The following is a 7,184-nucleotide window of genomic DNA, read 5'->3' on the forward strand; positions in this document are numbered from 1 at the left end:
ATTAATAGCATTTATAATATATGATTTCTTAAATGAGGGGTGTATTTTAAATTTGCGAGTCCTACACTTTCGTATAAATTTAAAAACTTTACACAAAAATTTATTTTAATGCTAAAGTTGTTAAAATAAGTGTTTAACTTGAGTCACATTAAATTTTACAACTGAAAAAGGATTTTTTAATTAGTAAGAATGAATTACTTAAGCAATATATTATCAAGTTATTTATTCTAATGATAAAAACTTATTAAGTAATGTTATTTAATTTTAAGTGATTCATGAAGCACTCATATTGAAGATGCTCTAAGCCATTATTGTTCATGAATTATTTAACTTTTTATTAAATACAAGAGAGAAAAATATCATATTTATGACTTAAACAACTTGTTAATAGAAATTGATACCCATTGGAAAATAAATTAATTGAGTTGTTTAAGATTAAAGTAACATAAATTGAGTTGTTTATATCAACCATTTGGAGATGCCAAAAAAAAAAAACTCGTTTTGTTGGCTATATTTTATGTTGAAAATTATTCAAGATAATTCCTTCTGTTACATTTTGATATTACACCTACCTTGGTACGTACGATTCGTAGAGTCTTGAATTTCTTAAGCTATTAATGTAAAAGAGCAACCAATGGTTTATGAATTCTTTTTATATAAAAAAATGGTTTTTAATTCATTGGCATGTATCTGCATGTACTTGAAACTTTCAGGTTGATGTATATGGGTTTGAGTACCCCTTATACAATTTTTTTGATGAATTTCCTTTGCTTTTGATAAAAAAAGCACAAGAGAAAACACCTGTTTTATATTCAAGTATATTTTGATTTGTTACAAAATATGATTGGATTACATTTATAGTCAAGTATATTGCTTTTAGTTTTAATTTAAATTAAATTAATTTTAAATTTTTACTATTTCCTGATAAAAACACTACTAATAGCTAGTAATAAGTATCATAAAGTGAAGAAAATGCCCCAACAAATAAATTCAATATGAATTAGTGATTATGCTTCCTTCAATATAGAACTCCCTACCATTCTTAATTCATTGCTCCTAGCTATGAGCATATTAATCTTTGCGTGAAGCTTTTGTTTCCTAATACTGTTTTTTTTTCATACCTCATATAGCCGAAAGATTGACCATTAATCACTAATTCATCATAAGCCGAACAAAATATTAAAAAAAGGAATAACAGAAAAACGTTACATTACATAAAGGCAAGGCCAATTTTTATTTTTATTTATTTTTATTAAAAGGCAAGTGCACAATATAACATTGTAAAAGTTTAGTGACTAAAGATATTTATTCTTATTTTTTTATCCATATGAATTAAAGACTGATATTGAGAGTTTATAACAATTTATACATCTTATTTAATCAATTGAGTTAGACTGACTTATTAAAGAAATTTATTCTTTTCATAAAGAAAAATCTTCAACTTAATTAGAAAGTGTGCATGATATTAAATGAGTTATAAGGTATTTGTAGGACACCAAGGAGCATTTTTGCTCACTTACAAGTCTGATTACCTTGAGGTGACAGACTATTTTAATTATGATTATGGTGATTGTCCATATGACCCTAAATTCACATCAGGATATGTTTTTAATGTTGGCGTAGGGTGTTGTTTTATGGAGAAGTGTCATTGAGACACTTACAACTACTTGATCAACATGGAAGCAGAATATGTGTTGTTACGAAGTCACTCGTCAGACCAAATGGTTGAGATATAAAGTTAGATCTGTTGTTAAGGGTATATAAAAAAAATATTGATTATAAATAGATTTTTTCTTTAATATTTATAGAAGACTTTTTTTTACCGTGCTCACTCTGGTGTAGATATTCTCAATTTAGACTCTCTATTGTCTCCTTGAAAGACATATTTCACACACTACTCTTGCAAGTAAAAATTTATTTCTTTTAATCATCTTCTTTCATCTTTAATCTTATAAGAAGTGTCGACGGAACTACATTCTTTAACAAGTCTCTTTTAACATTTTTCTCTTATTAATTAAAATTCATTTAAAAAGTATAAAATCATAGGTGAGATTTATTAAAAAAAAAAAAAAGAACAAGTCTTATACTATTTTATAATTTTCTGACAAATTTAACTTTGGGCAATAATAAAAAAGTATGGTAAAAAAATGTTGGTAACATTTTTCTTAACTATCTATCTATTTTAATTTAAAAGTAAACTTATATGACACAGATTAAATTATTCATTATACATATAAAATACACTCACTCCTGATGATCCTTAATGAGGCAATTCGGTCAAATTCACACAGACAAATATAATAATTAATTCAGTTGATTCTATTGATTTTTTTAAAACTATGTACCATTTTCATTCTTATTAATAATCATTTACTTATTAAATTATTATAAATAATGTAAAAATATTTAATTCTAAAAATACTATGCATCAATATCAATAAAAAAACTAATAATTAAAGTACTTAATAATGACAACTAGTAAAAAAAATTACTAATTACTTCATGGAAATTGTAAAATGTCTTCCTATTAAAAGGAAACATTAATTATTTCTAAAGGGTGGCTTATATTAAGAATGTGAGAGAGTAATTTATATATTTAAAATATTTATTTATTATATATTTAATCATGTATTTTTTATAATAGACAATTACACCTGAAGCCGACTAATAGTGTGTTTGGATAATATCAAGAATTAATTTACTCCTTAAAATGATCGTGATACCATAAAAAAATAAAAACAATTATTTATTATATTTTATCTTCACTATAAAAATATAATTAATTATTTTTCATTATAATTCTAATCCAAACACACTAAAAGAAGAAAGAGATTGTAGGAAGTGGTCCAGTAGTGTTGTATCTGCACTTAGTCCTTATCACTTTCCCAACCCTTTGCTGTTATCGCTTTCAGCTCCCATGCTCCCCTAGCCACATCTTCGAAGAGTCCTTCCCCGACGATTTGGACCCATGTGTTGCAGTTGCAGAGGCTAACCATGGGACGACACTCATTTTCTTCTGCTACCACGGCTTGATTTGGAAGACTGCATGCACTGCCACTACTTGTGATGCGCTTGTCCCATAACAGGCATTATTTTTCATCTCAAAATCAATAATAGAACTTCATCTTTTTCCTTTTATTTATCATTTAATAAGGTTATACTTATAATACATAGATTAAAAAACATAATTATTTTTCTCATTTATTTGTACTTTTCCTCTGCCATTTTTTGTACTTTTGTAATATGTCATTTCTCTCTCATTTATTATAATTGTTGGCTATTTGGTATGAACAGTTACTCATGATTTGAGGAATAAAAAGAAAGAATAGAAAATAAGATGATTTTTTTAAGGTTTTTAATAAATAAAAAAATGTTCCATTAAAAAAATTAAAAGGAAATGTTGATAACTTTTTTTTTTTGTTAATTTTGGCAAGTAAAAATTTATACCAAATAGGATATTAATGGAATACAATACTTAATTATTTTTTTCTCTGTTTCTATGTGTTTTCCAGCCTTTTTGGAAGTGATGAGAATGCTTAGCTGAACAAGGATGAAAACTTATCTGATCTTTTGGTGGAGATCATTCGTAAGAGATCTAATTTTAGTGGATGTGAGTTTCACACTAAAAAAAATCCCATCTTTGTGTCCTAATTATTATAGTTCATGTGAGCATCATAATTTTTTCTTAACCTGTGGAGTTAGTCGAAAGATAAGTAAAATCTGATTAAGAATTATTTTTATTAAGAATCGAACTCAGATAAAACTCAAACAATTCAACCTTAACTTCAACATATTATTCATTTGTATTCAATTACTTGATTTGTTTTTATTTGTAAACTTGTTAAATTTGTGCAAAAGAAAGCTTATCTACAACAATATGGACATAATAGTATGTTTATAACATTATTTAACCCTCTCTTTCCATTTCATTCAAACCAAACAGAACAATCAAGTATACGTTACCCGATCTCTTACATGCTAACATGCACACAATATCTATGTTAATCTTCGGAGACGTGCCCTATTATGCTTTTTACCCGTACAAAAGTTGCATGGCTATATTATGTTTATCATTTAGCAACATATGAATATGAGAGAAGTACTATGTAATTTTGTATGGGAAACCCTGCACCTGTATAGCAATTTAATTTGATCCTCTTGAATGTGTTGCAATGAAAGTTCAGAGGAATTATGGGATTGCACGACACGACATATCACCACTGTTCCTTCCTTTTCATATATTCCTGGGAGAGATTATGACTTTAGATGAACATTTTCGATGTAACAAAAACAGGGTTTGTGTGTACACGTAAGAATAGGAACACGTTATCTTTATATCTTCGGAATAGTATTGATATTCCTCTTTTTCACCAACACACTGTTATCTCCTCACTATACAAGCATGTGAGACTGAGGACAAACATTGAGCCCAGGCAACCATGCATCCCACGGATAATTAATAGGTACGTACGCTGTAACGTTTTCATATCCCACTCCTTGTGGTTTGCATTATTCTTGTTATTCCATTTTCAAGTTAACGAACGGGAATAAGAAAAAACAAAAGGCTCATATTAAATCATTCAATAGATCCAAATCGTCAGGTTATTGTAATTAAACAAAATTGATTGACTTTAAGAATTAATTAGATGTATACGTTAAAGTAGATCATCCCAAGAATTATAATAAATTTATTTATCTATCTATCTATCTGTTTGAGAAAAAGATTTTGATTGAGAAAAAGGAAGAATACACTTCAACTAATAATCACTACAACAAAATATATTTTTTGCAACATTCGAAAAATGTTGTCAAAACATAAATAAATATTTTACTAAATATTGTGTATACTTTATGTTGTTAAAGACTTTCAATAATATTTTTTCATAATAATAACAACATTTATAAAAATATCACTAAATATATTTATTAACTTTTTTTTATACTAATAACATTTATAAAAATGTTGTTAAAGGCTTTTAGTAACATTTATTCAAAACAAAGACAACATTCTAAAAATGTTGTTGATATATATCTTTTGTAACATTCAACAAATATTACTCATTAGTTTCTTTTAAAATATAATCAAATGTCATTTTTTGATATTTTAAAATTTATAATTTTAAATATATAATTTATAATTTTTTATTAGATATTAGGTAATTTTTCTAACACAATAAATAAATTGTATGATGAAAAAAAAATATTATAATATTTTCCTAAAACTTGTAAAATAAAGGATCTACTAATTAGAAAATAAATGTATGCATACAACTAGAGCACATGGAAACATGTGAAAATCAAAGTGAATGGAATCTAGTACTTTGCGTCAAAGTTATATTGTTTTCAAAAGAAAGAGTTGTATATAAAAATAAAATACGGAAATTACAAAACTCTAATTAATATAATATGAAGAAAACAATGATCCTTATAGGCCACTAAAGCATTATACAATAATTAGATAATGTATAATTTTTTTTCTATTACTATAATTAAATTATTTATCTCAATCTGGCGTATTCGAGTTCACATAATTACATAACAAATACATAACAAACAAACCACACTAAAAAAGACAAGATACTTGGCTAGAGTAACATACAAGTAATGTAGCGAAACTAATTTAAAAAAAATATATCAATCGTAATAAAATTACCTTTCAGAAAAGTCCAATTGATATAAAAAAACTACTCAACTCATATTTGTCAATTAAACTTTAACACAAATTAACAAATATATATATATATATATATATGTGTGTGTGTGTGTGTGACGATTACTAAACTCATTAGAATCATATAATTATTAGATTTTCGAGGAAAATGTAATATTATTAATTCAGCCCAGTTTTTATAAAATAATATTCACCGATGAAAAAGTCAAACAAAAGAATGGTTTCACAAATTGAGTAAAACAACTTCAACTCTTTTTTCAACATATCTTCATGGGAAATAGTAAATGTTCCCCCTCGTTCAAACTATCATATTGTAGTTGGAAAAATAAAACCAAAAGGTATTTCTCTTTTGGAAAGAGTGAGATATTGGTGTGAAGCCTCAGCCTGCAACTTGAAGTTGTTGTAAATTCTGAATATTTCAAAAGATTTCAAGTCTCATATTGGATGGTTTAACATATGTTCAAGGATAGAGATACTAACATGCTTTAATAGAGTTAAAACAAGTTTAAAACAGGGGAAATGCTAATTAACTTTCGCACCATATAGCATTACTCTTCAAACAGTAATGGGCTTGCGTGTGCATGAGATCAGCCAACCTGGATTTGATGTAGTGTAAATTGTCTGATTTCTCTAATCTCTACCCTTGCACCCCACTAATGGGACCTTTAGTTATTGTCTTTAACTTGGAACAATTTCCATTTTAATGCCATTTATGCCATAGATTAATCTTGTGAGAATGTATTATACTAATTAATTTGGAAGAATGATTAGTGCTAGCTAGATAGCTTCTATATTTCTAGCTTAGGCTAGCTAAGCCAACCAGAACGTGTGAAGTTTCCCATAGCTAGGCTGCGAAGTTTTCAATTGAACATGATTCTGATTCCTGTTTTCAGAGAAGAATCCCATGCGTCCCATTAATTCACTGCCGTGCAAATTGTCAACAACTCCAGCCACTCCAATCACAATTTAGCAACAGCTGAGTTATACTTTTGCCCTTGACTCCAGTATATGTGAACTCTGAAATTAGAGGTGTATTTACGTAAACAATTTAACTAGTTAAGAATTCATTTAATAACACCCTATCACGTGAGGAATTGTTATAAATTTGAGAAGGAAACTTATTAAAATAAACTAAAAGGAGTTTAATAATCTACACACACAAAAAAAAAAAACTTATTGAATCATATAATTACATAGATTTGCATGAAAAGTATAAGTGTATCTGAACATTCATCAGATGGTTGGAGCATGTCCTACCCTACATGTGAAATCTAAGCGCGAGAGATTAGTCCCTCCCGACCCACCCATGTGCCACCCTCGAGTAGTTAAAATCCAGATTAATACCATATGCTTGGTGTTGATTCAGTGATAATTCCAATATATATGTTTCTTATTTTATCCATAGGCAAATACTTGTGGATAGAATATTTTGAAAATTTTGATTGCTGGTTCGTCAAAGACTACATTTAGAATCGGAAATTATTAAGTAATCTCGGATTAGTATATATATATA

Source organism: Glycine max, chromosome 5, assembly GCF_000004515.6.
Source record: "Glycine max cultivar Williams 82 chromosome 5, Glycine_max_v4.0, whole genome shotgun sequence".
Taxonomy (NCBI): Eukaryota; Viridiplantae; Streptophyta; class Magnoliopsida; order Fabales; family Fabaceae; genus Glycine; species Glycine max.